Here is an 18,820-nt window from a genome sequence, read left to right as displayed (position 1 = left end):
TAGTGTCACTGATGAGAGACATCAGTGGCCCAGCCGTTCGTTTTATTTGCCCACTCTTTGCCTAGCTGGCTCTGGCTTGCAGCAGCAGAACTGGTGCCAAAGGAGCTCTCCTGGCCTGTGAAAAGCAATCTGCACATTTCTCCTTGATCAAAATTGAACCAAAACTTAAAGGGTTTCACAATTTCTTCTCAACCAGAAATTCTGAGAACTTTTGTGTTCTCCCCCGACCCTACAACATGAGACACTTCCCAGATTCACTGTTTTCTCCAGCACCTCCCCTGCCCCATAAAATTGCCATTTTCCTTGATGCAAGGAAAGTCAGTTTTGTTGGAGACAGCCTGAAAGCCTGAGCTTTGTGGACTACTTTTATAGCCAGGGCTTCCTGGGCTTTTCTGCTGCCCGTGCCAAGCAGGGAAGAGCCAGGTCATGCTGAGCTGATGACCTTGGAGTCCCAAGGGTCTCAGGAGCAGCCTACCCCAAATGTTGACATTCCAAACTGAATCCTGGGTTGCATTTGGCAGGTATTTTGTGTCAGAAGTCTTCAGGGCAGCACACAGCCCTGGGGCTTTTTTAAGTTGGAAAATGTTACTCCTGACACAAAGTGAGAACAGCACAGGGGTGTCCTACTCTAGGGGAAATTCTGGGAGCTCAGAAGAGATCCCTGTAAAGAGGTAACGGGGAAGAGCAAATAGTTTCTTCCCTGTCTGTGGCAGTGAGTCTGGCAGGACTGTGCCCAGGGCACATGCTAAAAGGAGGGCTGTCTGCAGAACGATGATAAGAGACTATTTTCTGGCCTCTATCATACGTCATGATCAGAGGGCACAGCACACGTGGCAAGTTGCCACAGTGGCTGAAGCCAGGCAGTGCTGCTACATGGCTCCTTGCCTCCCTGGCATGGACTCAGCCATGCCTCTCGGCTCCAGAGCTGGTCCTTCTGCAGGGACAGTCTCCTTACTGTGAGGCCTGGGGGTTGAAAGAGAACTGAGGTGCCACATTTTATATGCAGTCCATCCCAGAATAGAAACAGTAAAACCCTAACCCACATGCAGCTGTGTGAAGCCGACACAGCCCCATCAGCAGTGCAAAGCCCAGCTAGCGTGCGGCACGGCACAGCCGAGCGCTGCCGGCAGCCAGGGCAGCAGCGGCGCTGCACTGCGGGCGCCTGGGTGGCATGGGAAGAACGATTTGTTTCATACCAGTTACTACAGGGTGATAGCTCTGACATTCATCTTCCACTTCCATCCCATGGCGCTGTCCTCTTGTGTTCTGTTTTCACACCTGAGACTTCTAGAGAGGGAGACCAAGAGCCACCGTGAATCTCTGCCACCATGAACTAGGGCTTCCTTCTCTAGCGCTGAGAGCGAAAGCAAGTGCCCCGCGTGCGCTGTGAACCCAGCCCTGCTTGCACAGCTCTAACATTCCTGACATGTTGGGAACAAATCCTGTGCAACTGGGGACTGCTGATTCCCCTGAGCAGAAGAGTTAGGGTCAACACTGACCTTTGAGAATCATAGAATCAGCCAGGGTTAGAGGGGACCACAAGGATCAGCCAGCTCCAGCCCCCCTGCCATGGGCAGGGACACCCTACCCTAGAGTAGGCTGCCCAGAGCCCCATCCAGCCTGGCCTTAAACACCTCCAGCCATGGGGCCTCAACCACCTCCCTGGGCAACCCACTCCAACCTCTCACCACTCTCATGCTGAACAACTTCCTTCTCACCTCCAGTCTGACTCTCCCCACCTCCAGCTTTGCTCCATTCCCCCCAGTCCTGTCACTCTCTGAAAGCCTGAAGAGTCCCTCCGCAGCCTTTATTGTAGGCTCCCTTCAGATCCTGGAAGGCCACAAGAAGGTCACCTGGGAGCCTCCTCTGCTCCAGACTGGACAGCCCCAACTCTTTCAGTCTGTGCTCACAGCAGAGCTGCTCCAGCCCCCTGTCATGGTGGGAAGGATTACAGGGGAGCAGGGAGGGACTAGGGTCAATGTCAAGGGGAACAAAAGAGGACTGAAAATCCATAGGAGGCCAAAATCAGAAGGTTCTATGTATGCTAGAGCACAGCTCCTCGGAGAGTGTACAAAGAGCTCCTAACTGCATTAATGCTAAGAATTGCACTGCTAATTACCCTCACTGCTGTATTAACCACAATGATGATCACTATTTTGATGGTAAGGTTGTTACTGATGTAGTGCTAATAGCTGTGTTTGCCAGGCCCTTGCTAATGCAGATACTCTGGCTTGCCGAGCTCTGCCACTCCTGTGCTGTCCAGAAGGTCACCATTTAGCCACTGGTGTGTCTCTGCTTGCCTTCAGGCCATCGAGTACCAGTGCATCACTGACAAAACCCCAGAATCACAGCTCTGCTGCTGAATCAGTTTGTACCACACAGTGACATTTCAGGGTGGGGAGGTTTTAAAGTCCTTCAGCTATTGAGAATCCATCATCTAAAAACACAATGATGAAAGATGTTTAGGCTTGCAAAATGCACATGGAAGTGCCTAAATTGGCAGAATTGCAGATCTTGCTACCTGTGTGAGGTACCTGAAGAGGATTTCTTTCTGAGATGATTCTGAGCACCCTCCTAAATGAATGCTGCTCAGCAGGCAGGGCAGCTCTCTGTGGCAGCAGCCTAGCATAAACTCCACAGCTGATGGAGAGCAACAAGAGTAGGAGGTCAAGATGGACAAATTTGCAAGCATTCCAAGATGTGTTCTCTTGCATTTTGCCATTGATAGTCTTGAATCTGCTAACAGTTTGGTTTGGAAAAAAAGAGAGATGCCTTTAAATACTCAGCAACATTTGCTTTTCAAGGATGGGGCAGCAGCAGTGTCATTTCAATTTCCCTGCAGTTTTGGGACTCACTGAAGTGAATCTGGGACTCACTGAAGACCTGGGGACTGGAGCAGCAGAGAGGTGCATCCTGCAACATCCCTTCAGCCCTCACAACTGGCTGCCTGATTGTGCCTGAGGCCAGAGGGGGAAATACTTCCTCTACAATGGAGCTGCTCTGGCACTGAAGGTCCTTTCATTCAGTTATAGCCAGAGGTACCACGAACTTTCCTTTTCTGAGCTGGAGAAGCTGGGTGTGGGGCAAAGGGGAAAAGAAGGAGGATGAGATAAGGGCTCACACAGAGGCATTTCAGAATCCCTTAAAAGATGCAGAAAAATGAAGAGTTCATCTTTTTGCAGCTCACTTTAACACTATTTTTAACCTCACTTCTTTTGTAATGACCCCCCTGGCAGGGTGAAGCACACAGTCCCACCAGCTCCTTTTATTCACCTTAAAACATGCGTGCTGAGGTGCTGTTGGCTTTTATACTCGGCAAGGGAAGAGGAGCAGGATGTTAGGGGAAATAGATATCTGGAGCATTACTGGTTAAAATGGCTGCAAAGAATTCCATGGCCTTCGCAAATAGATGAAAGAGCTCACACTGTGACCTTCCAGCCTTTCCTGGGGTCTCAGTAGGTGACACTGCAAAACCTGGAGCTGTCCCTGCTGCAGCTGCCTTGCTGCAGCTTTGCGCTGCGATCCCCCTGCTTGCCATCCCCCCTACACATGATAGCTTTCCCTGTAGTCTCAGCGAGGCTGTCCAGGATCAGGTGCCAGGACAGCCCTGGTGAAGCTGGGAAGGTGGTGGAGGGATTGAAAACATCTGGATATGATCCTTAGGGACATAGTTTAGGTTAGTTTACAGTGGCCGTGGTATTGTGAGCTCTGGGCAAATGGTTGGATTTGGTGATCATGGAATCAAACAGGTTGGAAGAGACCTCCAACCTCATCCAGTCCAACCTAGCGCCCAACCAGACCATGGCACTAAGTGCCTCATCCAGGCTTTTCTTGAACACCTCCAGGCACAGCAACTCCACCACCTCCCTGGGCAGCCCATTCCTGTGTTGAAGAGAAGAAAGATAAGCAGAAGGAAAATGTATACTTTGACTAGAGAAAAGGCCATGAAGACTTGCCACCAGGCTAGGTTTAAATACCAGTGAACACAGCTATTTGGCAGATAGTTAGAAAGAAGATTTCTCTTGACTGTTTCAGACAATATCAACAACCTTTCATTTTCTAGGAGCTGAGATAAGATTCCTGGAGGTATTTTATTAGTGTGGAATCTGCCAAGTTTTCCTTCCATGACCATGAGTTAACAGTGTAATTACTATGGCCAAAACTGTGCACTCAAGAAACCTCTTCAGCTAAAACCAGAGACAGTTATAACCAGTGGTGGAATGATCACAAGCTTTGGTGTGATCTTCAGCCACTGAGAAGAGGCAGTCAACATCTCCATCCTCAAGCTCAGCAGCCCCTTGTTCCATTTGAAGATGAGGGCATTAAATACACATCACAATTACCCAAGGAGAATCAATAATGTAGATCAATAGTCTACAGCTTGAGGAACTTTGGATGTGTTGAGTGTGAAGTGTAGCTAATGGACGAATTTCACAGGAATGAACTCTGCCCTTGTCCTGCCTGTGTGTGCATATATCAACTGCTGATAACGGACAGGCCACTTTGCCTCTCAGAGCTCGCTGGAAGTCTTTGATATTTGCATCGTGTCCATTTCTTTTACAGAAGACAGGAAAGAAAGACAGGAACTGTAGGGTCACATTCTGATATGGCTTTAAGGTTTAGAGCAAGGCACAGTGGCTTCTTCCTCCCCTTTGGTAAGCTGCAGGCAGAGGCTGGCACAGCTGCTTTGGCGGCTGCGGGAGCGGGCGCGAGGAGCTCAAGCGCATATTGCGGCAGGGCCAAGCGCTCCTCTGCGTTAGGTCCTGGTGAACGAAAACACAAGCACTAGGACTGCCAACCTCCCTCGAGCAAAACACAGACAGCTACAGAGTCCTGGCTGACCTCAGAAACAGCTGGGGGTTTCTGGCTCAGGTTCCACAGGCACCTACTGCTAACCAGCCTTACTGGAGCTTTCAAGAGGTCTTCTGAGTCGAGTTGAGTCTGTTTGCTAAATGTACTCCCTGCCCACCCCCCACTCACAAGCTCCTCAGCCTAGTGCCCTTCCTCAGCCTTGCATGGAAGGTAGCAAGTTCATCCTCAGGTTCTGTGCTTTCTCTTGAGGACTTCCCACAGTACGGCACAGTTCTACCTGGATTTGCTCACAGCAGATTGAAAGAGCAGAAGAATGTGGGACTGTTAGAAGAGGTCTAGAGGAGGCCACAAAGATGATCAGAAGGCTGTAGCCAGGAGGGGTTGGTCTCTTCTCCCAGGCAAGCAGCAACAGAACAAGGGGACACAGTCTCAAGCTGTGCCAAGGGAGGTCTAGGCTGGATGTTAGGAGGAAGTTCTTGCCAGAGAGAGTGACAGGCATTGGAATGGGCTGGATGACCTTGGAGGTCTCTTCCAACCTGCTTGATTCTATGATTCTAAGGCTGGAACACCTCTGCTGTGAGGACAGGCAGAGTGAGTTGGGGTTGTTCAGCCTGAAGAAGAGCAGGCTCCAGGGAGACCTTAAAAAAGCCTTCCTGTATTTGAAGGGGGTGAAAGGAGAGCCAGAAAGGGACTTCTGATAAGAGTACGTGGAATTAGGACAAGGGGCAATGGTTTTAAACTAGAGCAGGGAAGGGGTTAGGTTGGACACTAGGAAACACTTTTGCCCATGAAGGTGGCGAGGCACTGAAACAGGCTGTCCTGAGAACCTGTGGAGGTTCCAAGCATAGGATTTTTGGGGGCCAGGTTGGATGGGACCTGGCCTAGCAGAATTTGTCCCTGCCATTACAAGGCAGATTGGAATTAGATGTTTAAGATCTCTCCAACCTAACCCATTCTGTGGTTCTTATTCAGAGAACTTCTGGTAGGAATAAGAGAGGAAAAACCCTGAAAACAACTACCAGAGCAAGAAAGGAAGCACAAAATGTGGTTGATCAAAAGGGCTGTTAGCTGGAGGTGGCAAAGGAGCAGGGAATCAAACACTGCATCCTTGGATCACTCAATGTGCCAGGTGGCCACAAACCCCAGGGTTTTGGCTTGGCCACTGCAGAGATAAGGCCAGCTGCAAAGCCTGGCTCCTGATCAAATGTTTGCAATCTAAACACCCTGAGAGCTGGGGCTATTGGCTTGGGCCAGTGCCTAGTTTATATTAATGCTTATTGCCCCTTGGCCATTTGGAAGCTAACTTTCATAATTCACACCTCAGCCCTGGGTGTTTGGCAGGCCACAAATCTGTTAGCTAGCAGCACTCCCTCCAGCTGCATGGAGTTGCCTTTGCTTGTGGCTTACATATCACAGCTGACAAGGGCTGAATGACAACTTCATGGCCCACTGTTAGCAGCTCAGCCAGGAGAGCACAGAAAGCACGTCTGCTGCTAGGGCTTTCAGCCTTCATATCCACTCCACACTTCCTGCAGCAGCACTTTGGGTGAGAAAATCAGTGTCCTCCTCACCTGAGTGCAGGAGGCTTACTTGGCAGGACTGACATTCACAGCTGTTATGTTGGTTCCTTAGTCATGTGGCTTAGACGTTTAAGCAGGTTCTGACCTGACCTCTCTACTCATTCTCAAATGTGGCTTAGACCTATTATGTGATATGAAACCTTCACCTCACCAGTACTTAAAAATTGGCTTAAATTCTCCATCACCTTCATGCTGGTTGAAGAACAAAACCAAGAAGAGAGAACAGTCTGCACTCATGCTCCTTGGAGTTGGAAGAGAAGTCAATCATCATAATGAATAAACTTATTTTTTATACTCCAGAAGATCAAGAATTCAGCTCAAGATCCTCCTGTTTCATTTGATTCCTCTAGTAAGAAGTACATTTTATTAACTAGAGTTTTACCTGTAAGTCTGCTCTGTCATTTCAAGCTGCGAGGGGAAAAGAGAAAAAGATCTATGTCACAGAGTCTATTTCTAGGAGCATGTTGGATACTTAGCAAGTTCATCCTCTACGCGCAGCCATTTCATGGATCAGACCGGAATGATGGCTTGGGTGCAGACTGACTGCATCATGCATTTGCACTCTCTGTTAGGTCCCCTCCCTTGAGGCTTGATGATGATCCCTGTGAGGAGAGGCTGAGGGAGCTGGGGGTGTGCAGCCTGCAGAAGAGGAGGCTCAGGGCAGAGCTCATTGCTGCCTACAACTACCTGAAGGGAGGCTGTAGCCAGGTGGGGTTGGGCTCTGCTGCCAGGCACCCAGCAACAGAACAAGGGGACAGAGTCTCAAGTTGTGCCAGGGGAGGTCTAGGCTGGATGTTAGGAGGAAGTTGTTGTCAGAGAGTGTGATTGGCATTGGAATGGGCTGCCCAGGGAGGTGGTGGAGTCTCTGTGCCTGGAGGTGTTGAAGCCAAGCCTGTCTGGGGCACTTAGTGCCATGGTCTGGTTGCTTGGCCAGGGCTGGGTGCTAGGTTGGGCTGGATGATCTTGGAGCTCTCTTCCAACCTGCTTGAGTCTATGATTCTGTGCCAGAGTAAGTGTTATCTTAATAATGCTTTCTTCCTCCTTCTGCTGCTCATCTATTTTCCCTGTCTTCCCTGCCCCCATTTATAGTATCCCTCGCTGCTGATGGGCATCTTCACAGGCAGCAAGAACCAAAGGAGGTAGTGGTGGAGAAAGATATTGTCCCTAGCAAGTCATCCCTGGAGATGATTTGCCTTCGGAAAATGAAGTGTGCCAGCCCAAGCAGCTTCTCTATATTACGTGATGAGGCCAATCTTGGCCCATTTCTAACCTCAGAGTCCACCCTGGTTAGCATAACTGCAGATGTTTTGCAGTGTCTGGACCACCCACCGGCTGAGTTGTCCTGCCCTGACATTATCAGCCTTGCCTTGAAGCAAAACAGACAAACCAACCATCAGCCAAGCCAGGTCCAGATGGACCAACACCACAGCAGTAGTTTTTCTGCTACGAATGCTGCCATAAGGCTGCTGCATCTGAGGCTCCAGAGGGCAGGCTCTGAATAACCTTTTGATTGCCCTGCTGACTGCTGCTGTAAGGAGAGACCACTTGATCAGACCAGGCCCTGCCCAGTCAGTGCATTTTCATTTGAAATGAGTTCTTAGTTAAAAAACAAATGGAGCAACCATAGGCTCAGTTTCCTCCTTTCTTGTCCCCTGCAGGACAACTGCTCTGGGTGACCCTGCTTTAGTAAGGGGGCTGGATTAGATGACCTCCAGAGGTCTCTTCCAGCCCCCAGCATGCTAGAATTTTGTGCATGTGCACGAGTAGGGTTGGCAGAAAGGCCTCTCAGCTCAGAGTGCTCATCTCTCACAGGCAATCATCAGTGCAACAGCAGCCACACAAGGTTACAGAGAATTTTCCACGCATAGAGGTAAACCAAGGGCTGAGAGGGACAGGCTGGAAAAGAGCAGCCTCAGAGGGATGTGACCAGTAGCAAATGGGTGGAGGTCATGAGGCTGGGGCTGGGCTCTTTTCAGTGGTGCCCAGTGACAGGACAAGGGGCAAAGGGCACAAAAGAGAAGACAGGAGGTTTCACTTCAAATTAAGGACAAACCTAACTTTGGGGGCTGTGGAGCTCTGGGCCAGGCTGCCCAGAGATGCCATAGAGTTTCCTGCTCTGGAGACTTTCAAACCCACCTGAATGCATCCCTATGCATCCTGCTCTAGGTGAATCTACATCAGCAGAGGGGTTGGTAGCAGAGGTCCCTTCCGACCCCCACCGCTCTGTGGTTCTGTGACTCTGTGACAGCTAAAGCTTCACGATGAAGTGCAGCTGAACAGTCCCCAGTCCTATTTCTGTAGAGCATTAGCATACTAACATAGAAACATACACAGCACTAGCACTGAGAAGCCTAATCCTGTTTTCACTGACATCAGTGGCAAAATTTACCCTCCTATCGATCTGGACCCATAATGTGCTGGCAGAAGTATGACCCTGATTAGTAGAAGCCACAGAGGAACAAAAATATTCTTCCCCACAGGAAACAAGAGAGGGAGTAAAGAGAAAGTAGAACCAAAAAAGCCCCTCAAGAGGTGGGGCAATGTAAATGCTGCTTGGCTGACCCGATTCCCTTGCTAGGACATGATCTTGTTCCCATGGACAAAGCCCCAGGGAGATGCCTAGCTTGAAGCAGACTCATACACACCTGGATGCACACACAGCCCCACAGAAGGCAAACAACTGCAAATGAGAGCTACTGCAGGTTAGGAGTCCCTCCCCTCTGCCCTTGCTGAAGGCCATCGTTGCCACTGTGTGCTCATAAGCAAGTAGATGAGACTCTTTACTCACCTGACACACCAGACGTGAAGGCTGCTTTAGTTCATCGTTCTCTCTCCTAACTTCTGGTGTGAAAAACTGACCTTCACTTTTTTTCCTGTAGGCAAAACATAAGAAGCAAGCAAAGTCATGCTGATAACTTCTTTCAAAGGCTCTCTTGTGTTGTTTAAAGTGTACAGGTTCTATGATTGTTGCACCGAAGAGACGACTCTCAAGAAAAGTTGATGTCTCCTACCGCAAGCCTCGCTGAAACTCAAGAGCTCAACCTGGAAATCAGGAAGAAATTCTTTACTCTGAGGGTGGTGAGACATTGAACAGATTGCCCAGGGAAGCTGGAAGTGTTCAGGCCAGGTTGGACAGGGTCTTGAGCAAACTGGAGATAGGTGATCTTTAAGGTCCCTTGCAACCCAAACCATTCTATGACTCTATGAACCCACTCTGAACTTCTGGGGCAAGTGATTTATGATGTGACAACAGCTGCAGGAATGCCCAAAGAGGAGGGCAGGGGTAGCATTCTGACAACTTCACGTGTCCCTGCCCACTGTCTTACAAGGGCTTCCTCTGCACGGGGGTTCCTGCCCACGACGATCTAGCAGTAGGTCAGTGCTGCAAGATTCAGGATTGTCCTGTAGAGATGCCCATGCTCCTGGCGCTTTGTGTGTCCCTTCTTTCTCTTTGGCAAAGTAAAAGGCATTTTCCTGACCCATGTGTCTGCAGCAGCTGCATTATCTTCCTCAGAAACCTCTCCCCTCTCTGCCCATGGCTCAGACATCTCTACTCTTGATTACAACCCAATATTTGAAGCTATCTATTTTTAACAAGGGCAGTAGATAAATAGTCTTGAATTTCCTGTGCCTCATATTGGCACTTTTAACGAAATGATGTCACTGTGGCTGTATTTCAGAGCTCATTGGAAAGCAACCCATTCCCTGCTCAGGAGATTATGGAGCACCCACTGAGAGAGAAGAGAGACACAGCAGCTCTGAAACCACTGGTAACAGTGGGCAAGTCAGGGAACAGGGAGAAAGAGGTCCTAGGTTCAAGAAGGACAGGGGAGAGTCCAGTGGAAGGTCTCAAAGACACTGAGGTGACTTAGGAGGAGAGGCAGGTTGTTGAGCCCGGAGAAGAGCATCCTGAGAGGGGATCTTCTCAATGCTGACTGATAGCTAAAGGGTGGAGGTTGTGGGGATTTGGAGGCTCTCAAAACCCACCTGGACATTGTGCCCCAGTGCAGCTTGACCTAGGTGACCCTATTCTAGCAGGGAGGTTGGATTTTATAGCTTCCAGAGGTCTCTTCCAACCCACATCCTCCTCTGAGGCTAAGTGGACAGCTGTGTGTGACTGTACAGCCTGGTGAAATCCCATCAAGCCTAAGCCATGATTTCATGAAGCTCTCAAAAGCAAGCACAGGCTTTGCTCTTAGCCCTTCATCAACAGGTATAACTCAGCTTTACTTCCCCACCACCTCTCGAGCGTGCGTTGTGGCACACCAAAAAGGTGTGAGGCAAGAAGAATGCCCCAGTCTAAGTCAGAGAAACTGAACTGAAGCCCTAAGCCTGCAGAAGGCTTGGCACCACCCAGCCTGTGTGGGTGGGCAGTCTTTCTGTGCACCAGGAACACGGAGTGATGGATGATCAGGCTCCTGCTCTTGCCGCTTGCTCAGGCGGGTTTGCTGATGCCGCCCATGCGCTGCGGCGCGGCAGGGCTTTACTCGCAGCCGGTCTCCGTGCCGCGCCGCGGAGGGCAGGGAACCCGAGAGCACTCGGGAGTGCAAAACCGGCTCCGAGTTACAACGGAGCCTTAGAGAAGAAGACTGCTCCCTCTTGATGGTAGCAGAAGCACGGGAGACAGCACACAGGCTGCTTGATGCTAGAAAGGCAACTGAGGTTCTACCTGGTAATGGATTCTGCACAGGCTACCCAGAACAGGCTTTTATTCTAGAAGGTGTCTTTAAATAGAGCTGAAATACAGGACTCTGACTCTGCTCCCTCTGCCGAACTTTGGGCTGAGCCACAGACGCAAACCACTCCCCAGATTATGGGCTGGAAAGCCAAGAGGTGTCTATTTCCTAACCTCCACTCCTCTGGACTGTGGCTAAAGTCCCATCATGAGCTTTCAGTATAGGGTGATCAACTTCAGAACCCCAGCAGTGGGCTTGCAAATGACCTTTCTGGCACCTTCTGAGTGTTCAGGTAATTTGTCTGAAGTTGGACTTTGCTATGTTCCTCAAGCTGACCTGGACCGCCTGCTGCTGCCCCCCAGCTGTGCCCTGGACACAGCCACACAGAGCTGGGATGTTTGGCCACGGCAGGACTTGCCCACCTCCTTTGTCCCCATTTATCCTGGAACAGCACTGAGTGAAAGATGTCACCACAGACAAATATTTTGCATTAAACATGTGGAGCTCTTGGTCTTGCTGGCTTCAGGCGCCTTGGCCTGGGGGACTGTTGTATCTCCATTGTGGTTAGGGCATCACTAGACACAGTATGAGCTCATTCTCCTAAATTCTCAGCTGGGCTGCACACTCTGCTTTTGAATCTTTTGCTCTGTAAACACATGCAGCCCTGCTCACACAGAATCATGGAATGGTAGGAGCTGGATGTGACCTCTGGAGATCATCTTGTCCATCCCTTCTGCTAAAGCAGGGTCACCCACAGCAGGTCACCAAGGATCACAATGTCCATGTGGGCTTGGAATCTCTCCAGAGAAGGAGACTCTACAACTTCTCTGGGCAGCCTGCTCCAGCACCCTCAAACCGTGTCACTCTCCTGCCAGGGAGAGCTCTGTTGGTGCAGTTCAACACAGGCTTAGCTCTGCCCATTTTAGCTTGACATCAGCTCTTACTGCAGGTGAAGTGGCTGGAGGGCCAAAGAGGGAACTGGCATCTCTCCTGCTTCAGTCGGGTGCACCTGAGCCTACCTGGCTGGGGGCAGAAGATCTCTAAAACCCAAAGAACACTTTGAGGGGGCTCCCAGCTGAAACCCCAGAGCCATGTGGGCACAGAAGGAATCGATCCTGCCTTCTGTGGAGCTTTGTCTTCTAAGTGGTTGGCTCTGGCATGCAGGAAACACAGCCAGCCGAGTGCTGACTGTCTGGGGTGTTTGCAGGGGCCCTCTCCCCACGTGGCTGTTCTGGCCCCTAATGATGTGAGATACTCTCCAGCTTTTCCCACAGTGAGGCACTTCCAGCATCTGTTTCCTCTACACATTTGCCTATTTTCTGGACGTTTGCTGCTTAATTATCTGGGAGAGTTTTACTCCTCTGCCACATTTGGCTGATATCTGCCCTTGGGCACCAAAATAAAAAAGAGAGACAAGACAGAGATCCTGTCCCAGCTCCTCTGAGCCTTGTTCACTTCAGAAACAAATGAAAAAACCCAACAGCAGTGCCACCACCAGCAGCAAAAGCAGGCAGTGGCAGAGGCCAAACACTTGCAAAGCAGCCCCCAGGACTGGTGTGGCAAGAGCAAGAGAAGCCTCGTGAGGAACTGTGCCTCCTCCTCCCATCAGCAGGGACTGCAGGTGCTGAAGGCTGAGGCACAAGGTACTGGGGCACCCAGTTCAGGATGTGCAGGTTAGAAGGGTGTGTGAGAGCAGCTCCATGTGACTTGTCAGCCTAGGGCTTGGGTCAACACTCTGCTTCAGACGAGCAGAGCAATTTTAGCAGCCTGCCTTCTGTTCTGACAAGTGCTGTGTCCAGTTCTGGGTCAGTTCAAGAGAGATGTGGAGGTGCTGGAACATGTCCAGAGAAGGGCAGCAAGGCTGGGGAGGGGCCTGGAGCACAGCCCTGTGAGGAGGGGCTGAGGGAGCTGGGGGTGTGCAGCCTGCAGAAGAGAAGGCTCAGGGCAGAGCTCATTGCTGTCTACAGCTACCTGAAGGGTGGTGGAGTCACTGTCCCTGGAGGTGTTCAGTCAAAGCCTGGCTGGGGCACTTAGTGCCATGGTCTGGTTGAGTGGACAGGGCTGGGTGCTAGGTTGGGCTGGATGAGCTCAGAGGTCTCTTCCAACCTGGTGGATTCTGTGATTCTGTAAGTCCTTTCCAGGCTCACAGTGGAGTCAGTCAGGGCTTTCTCTGTCTCTATACTCTGGCTATATCATCTGCTGAGACTCCCTGAGGTCATCCTGCTCTCCTTACACACTGAGACCTGCAGGGAGAAGTTCTATGCTGGACCACTATTTCCTCTCAAGAGGCCTCAAGTTGGCACCAGGAAAGGTTTAGATTGGATATTAGGAAAAAATTCTTTGCTGCAAGAGTGGTCAGGCTTTGGAACAGGCTGCCCAGGGAGCTGGTGGAGTCGCCATCCCTGGAGGTGTTCAAGAAATGTGTGGACATAGCACCTGGGGACATGGTTTCATGGGCATGGTGGTGTTGGTCTTTTCCGACCAAACCCATGCCATATTTCTATGGTTTTAGGGTTCTAAGGCTGAGAGTTGTTCATCAAACCAGAATGCTTGTTAGCAAGTTCAGCTGGCATGGCAGATAATAAATCAATCTCTCTCTCCTCTAGTTTCCATCACAGTTCCCCCGTGGCTGTTGTACCTTTCACTTACGCAATGCCACTGTCTGCAGCTTTCCTGCCGCAGGAAGCGAGATCCTTGGATTAGCACACAGCAAAACAGACCAACTCCCACAAGCTCCAGAAGTGTAAATCACCATGTGGACAGTCAGGAACTCAGCAGCTGTGCCAATTAAAACATTAAGGAAGAATTCTAGCTGGTTTGTTTCTGCATGCAAAAGGCAGAATTTCTGAGGCACCTGGTTACTGTACAAGCACTTTCAAATGGTCCATTTGTTTGGTGAAGATTGGATTGGTTTTACCCCTGGATATTTTTTTGAGAGGCAGATCAAAAAGGTAAAAGCAGAGGAAAGAAGGATTCCTGAGGCCAGCCTGCTTCTGTGAAGGTGGTGGACTGAGTGGGTGGGAGCCATTTGTCAAGGAAGTTCACCTGGTAAACTCACAGCTGACTTCGGGTCCAGGGGAGGCACTGTGCCTGGGCTCCGCTTAGGCAGGCAGAGCAGCACTTCTGTGCTAGTTTGAAGCAGGGTAGAATGTTTTGGAGAGAAGAACTAGCTTACAGGCTGTGAAGGGAAAACAATGGTGATGTCCACTTCCCTCACCGTCTCGCCGAGGAGTTTGGGCAGGAGAACTGAACACATTAGATAACACTGCCACTGTTTTCTCTCACTCGTTTGGGCTGCTGCCTGAGCTGCATCTTACTCTCTTAACCTCACCTTCCATTTGGCCTAACCCACCTTCACTTCTTAACCTCTGGCCCAACCTCCATTCTTCCTTGGGACTGGGGTAAGGTTGAGGGGCAGGGGGAAGGTGCAGGGGTGGTTGGGAGCCCCTCCTGGGGACTCAGGTTTCAGGGAGGGCTGCTGTGTTTCTGTATTACCTTTTCCCTTGTCTATTTCTGTATATGCTGTACGTACTGTAAATAGCTGCTTGTAAATTGTGCTAGCTGTAAATATAAGCTTCATTCAAATTTCCAGAGCCAGATGAGTCTAGTCTGGGTGGTTTCCAAAGTGTGGGGGGGCAGGGGACACCCAAACCATCACAGCTTCAGAGCAGCCAGGCCACAGGAAGGGTTCATAGCACCCATGGCTGCTTACATGGGAGCATCCTGTCCTTCCTCCTAACATCCAGCCCAGACCTCCCCTGGCACAGCTTCAGACTGTCCCCCCTTCTTCTGTTGCTGGGTGCCTGGCAGAAGAGACCAACCTCACCTGGCTACAGCCTCCCTTCAGGTAGCTGCAGACAGCAATGAGCTCTGCCCTGAGCCTCCTCTGCTGCAGGCTGCACACCCCCAGCTCCCTCAGCCTCTCCTCACAGGGCTGTGCTCCAGGCCCCTCACCAGCTTTGTCACCCTCCTCTGGACACCTTCCAGCACCTCAACATCTCTCTTGAATGGAGGAGCCCAGAACTGGACACAGCACTCAAGGGGTGGCCTGAGCAGTGCTGAGCACAGGGGCAGAAGAACCTCCCTTGTCCTGCTGCCCACACTGCTCCTGAGCCAGCCCAGGATGCCATTGGCTCTGCTGCCCACCTGGGCACTGCTGCCTCATCTTCAGCCCACTAAAAAAGCAGCTTTGGCCTCTTGGAAATATCTCCAGTTAGCTGGCAGCAGCGTTGCAGGGTTTGTGCGAAAGCAGCACTCTAAGAAGGAGAAATGCAAGCAGGAGGTGGTTTGGGGCTGAGAAAAGCTGTGCTTGTTTTTTTCATAACTATTATGTTCTTACAGTAAAATTAAGAAAATCTATTTCACATTAAAAACAAATGGACTAATTATTTAACAATACTAAAAGAATGAAGGACCTCATTCTGCCTGTCTGCTCCTTTTGTCTCTTAATCATCTAAAAAATGAGTGATTCCTCCAAAACTTTGAAGCCTTGAACTCAGATGGCAATGGGGGAAGAAGCTATTTAGCAGATGAGAGCCATATTAAAGATGGAGATCTCCCTGCAAAGAATGAGAGGGGCTTCAGCTGGATGCAGATCTTACTTACTTGAAAAACTTTTGCCTACTAAAGATCCCTGTGATTTCAAGTTAACATTGTCAGACATCAATAAGCTTCCATCCCACCCCTTGGGAGACACAAACCCAACCCTTAACACAACTATGTGGAACTTTAGTCTCATTCCATGGGCTGCTGGCACAAGTTCCAGCCCTGAAGACCACTGATGTGTGAATAATCCTTCCTTGCAAATGTATTTTCATTGACTTAAGTAACAATGTCAATCGTGGCCAATGCTGCATGAGCTCCTTTCAGGAATGTTCCCAAGTGTGGGTTCATTATGCTGAAAATACCCACACTGATTTATTTCCCCCAGCAGCAACAGGGCATTTTGGGTGGTATGACTGGCACATTTGGTTATTTTTGATGGTTCTCATGCACATCTACATTCTTAAGGCATCCACATACTTTCAAACATGGGACAAATTAACTCAAACATAACAAACAGCTCAAATAAACTGTCTTTCTCCAATTTTTTTCCCCAGCTGTTTCCTCTGGGATACAAAGAAAGAAAGAAAGAAACCACCAAAATACACAAATGAAACCCTCAAATAAACCAAACAAAAAGCCATCAGTAAGCCAGCCCCACCAAAAAGCCTCCCTGGCCACCGCAGACATTGCCTGAAAGAGGTGCTGCTGCACACAGCCACACAAGCACTCCACAAAATCACTCCCCGGGGAGTGCACAGAGCAGCTGGAAACCCTTTCTGTGTGCCCTGATTAGCTGCAGGGCTGTGCAGCAGGGAGAGACAAGCTGGCAGCACAATTCCAGGCCCAAGGACTGTTCTGCCCCCACAGAACTTTCTTTCAGTAACAGGCATTACTCATTTCAGTGCCCTAGATAGAAAACCATATATTCTCTTCAGATAGAAAGACCACAGCAACACTCAAGGTACAGGGATCTGGTCCATGTGCCCCTGGCATCATGGTGACTCTGTGACTGATTTCCACAGGGATGACAACCTTCCCTAAAAAAATAATAACCCTTCTTGCTCTCCACTCCATCCCCTCACTCAAACTCCCCTTACTGAAATCTCTTTGCTGCGAGGGTGCTGCTGCACTGGAGCAGGCTGCCCAGAGAGGTTGTGGGGTCTCCTTCTCTGCAGCCTTTCGTACCACACCTGTACAGGTTCCTGTGCAACTTGCTCTGGGTGCCCCTGTTTGAGCAGGGAGGTTGCATTAGATGATCTCCAGAGGTGCCTCCCAACAGCCACCATTCTGTGACACTTTAGCTACACTCAGGTGCAACATGGCTGCTGCCAAAGGTCAATGAATGGGCTGCCCAGGGAGGTGGAGTCACCATCCCTGGAGGTGTGCAAGACAAGCCTGACTGGGGCACTTAGTGGCATGGTCTGGTTGATTGGCCAGGGCTGGGTGCTAGGTCAGGCTGTTTGAGCTTGGAGGTCTCTTCCAACCTGCTTGATTCTGTGAGCAATGGTCGGTGAGGCAGCTCCACTAAGCCCCCCTTCCTGCCAATCACTCTGCCAAGCTGGTGGGCTGGTGAAGCTGCTGGGATGGACCAAACAGGTGTGACACAGAACTACATTATGATCTGAATTCCAGACAGATGTGAGCAGAGAGACAGTTATGAAGAGCCACAGAATCACAAGATGACAGTGTGGCACTTTCAGACGTGGTTTAGAGGGCATGGGGATGTTGGGCAGACTCAGTCATCCTGGAGCTCCTTTCCAACCTTAACTCTTCTGTGATTACATGGATTTTGTGGGGAGCATGCCTTCAGCTTTCACTCTCTCAGCAGGACTTAGAAGAGTACACCCTATGTGGATGCTTTGTTCTGCCTTACTTCTTCATTTCTCTGGCCTGGTAACCATTAGTAACCAGTGGAGCTCCAGGATACTGACCCCAGGCGTGTAGTAAGGGCAAAATCCTGACTGAATGTGACTCGTTTGGTGGGACAGCAGCCAAGCAAAGAAGTTCTCAGTAGTCCCACTTATCACACCTTCTGCACTGGAGGCACATTTATCCTTTAACACACAGTATTTATCTCAGAGAGAAGATACTCTGATTCTGGAGATCTATTTTTCAGGTTGTCAGAACCAAAAGCAGAGGAGGACAAACTGAGCCTCATTAGGAAAATAGCCAACTGCAAGATAAGTTGGTTTGGCTGTTCTGTTTGACATGCATTAGGCAAACATTGCTTGAGCAAACTGAAGGGCAAGCAGGGATTTTGCTTGCAGCTTGCCTGCTTTCCCTTCTCTCTTTTCAGATATGCATGTGCACATAGTTTGGTTCTTCTCAAAGCACCACACATGTTTGACACGGCAGTGAAAAGATGATCCTGCTAAATACTCACTGGGTTAAGATGATGAATCCACTGGCTCTACTTGAGCTAAGCAGGATTCCTTGTGTGTAAACCTGTGCCACAGGCAAATTCCTGCAGGATCAGCCTGTGCCACTCTGGTTCGAAATGCTAACAAATGTTCCACAGATCCCTAATGTTGTGACTGTGGTTTAATGACCATGGCGGAGTTGGGCCAGGTGGTTGGACTCAATGAGCAGCCAAGCAGAGAGGGACCTGGGGGTGCTGGTAGAGAGTAGCTGAAGATGAGGCAGCAGTGCCCAGGTGGGCAGCAGAGCCAATGGCATCCTGGGCTGGCTCAGGAGCAGTGTGGGCAGCAGGACAAGGGAGGTTCTTGTGCCTCTGTGCTCAGCACTGCTCAGGCCACACCTTGAGTGCTGTGACCAGTTCTGGGCTCCTCCATTCAAGAGAGATGTTGAGATACTTAAATGTGTCCAGAGAAGGGCAACAAAGCTGGTGAGGGGCCTGGAGCACAGCCCTGTGAGGAGAGGCTGAGGGAGCTGGGGGTGTGCAGCCTGCAGCAGAGGAGGCTCAGGGCAGAGCTCATTGCTGTCTGCAGCTACCTGAAGGGAGGCTGTAGCCAGGTGGGGTTGGTCTCTTCTGCCAGGCAAGCAGCAACAGAACAAGGGGACACAGTCTCAGGTTGTGCCAGGGGAGGCCTAGGCTGGATGTTAGGAGGAAGTTGTTGTCAGAGAGAGTGATTGGCATTGGAATGGGCTGCCCAGGGAGGTGGTGGAGTCACCATCCCTGGAGGTGTGCAAGACAAGCCTGGCTGGGGCACTTAGTGCCATGGTCTGGTTGGTTGGCCAGGGCTGGGT

General features: G+C 50.3%; 1 long non-coding RNA gene across 1 annotated transcript in view; it reads right to left on the bottom strand.

Moving 5' to 3' along the window:
* Positions 1-1,073: 1,073 nt before the first annotated feature.
* LOC135178945 (uncharacterized) overlaps positions 1,074-18,820 on the bottom strand; it is a 45,719-nt gene continuing 27,972 nt past the window's right edge. Inside the window, exons 2-3 of the long non-coding RNA XR_010303795.1 lie at positions 9,181-9,265; positions 1,074-1,287 (exon numbers count right to left, since the gene is read on the bottom strand). This is a non-coding gene — a long non-coding RNA (uncharacterized LOC135178945). The remainder of the gene's footprint in view (positions 1,288-9,180; positions 9,266-18,820) is intronic.

This window comes from Pogoniulus pusillus, chromosome 10 (genome assembly GCF_015220805.1).
Source record: "Pogoniulus pusillus isolate bPogPus1 chromosome 10, bPogPus1.pri, whole genome shotgun sequence".
NCBI classification, from domain to species: domain Eukaryota; kingdom Metazoa; phylum Chordata; class Aves; order Piciformes; family Lybiidae; genus Pogoniulus; species Pogoniulus pusillus.
The sequence above is the reverse complement of the archived record's forward strand: the minus strand, read 5'-3'. Positions and strand labels throughout refer to the sequence as shown.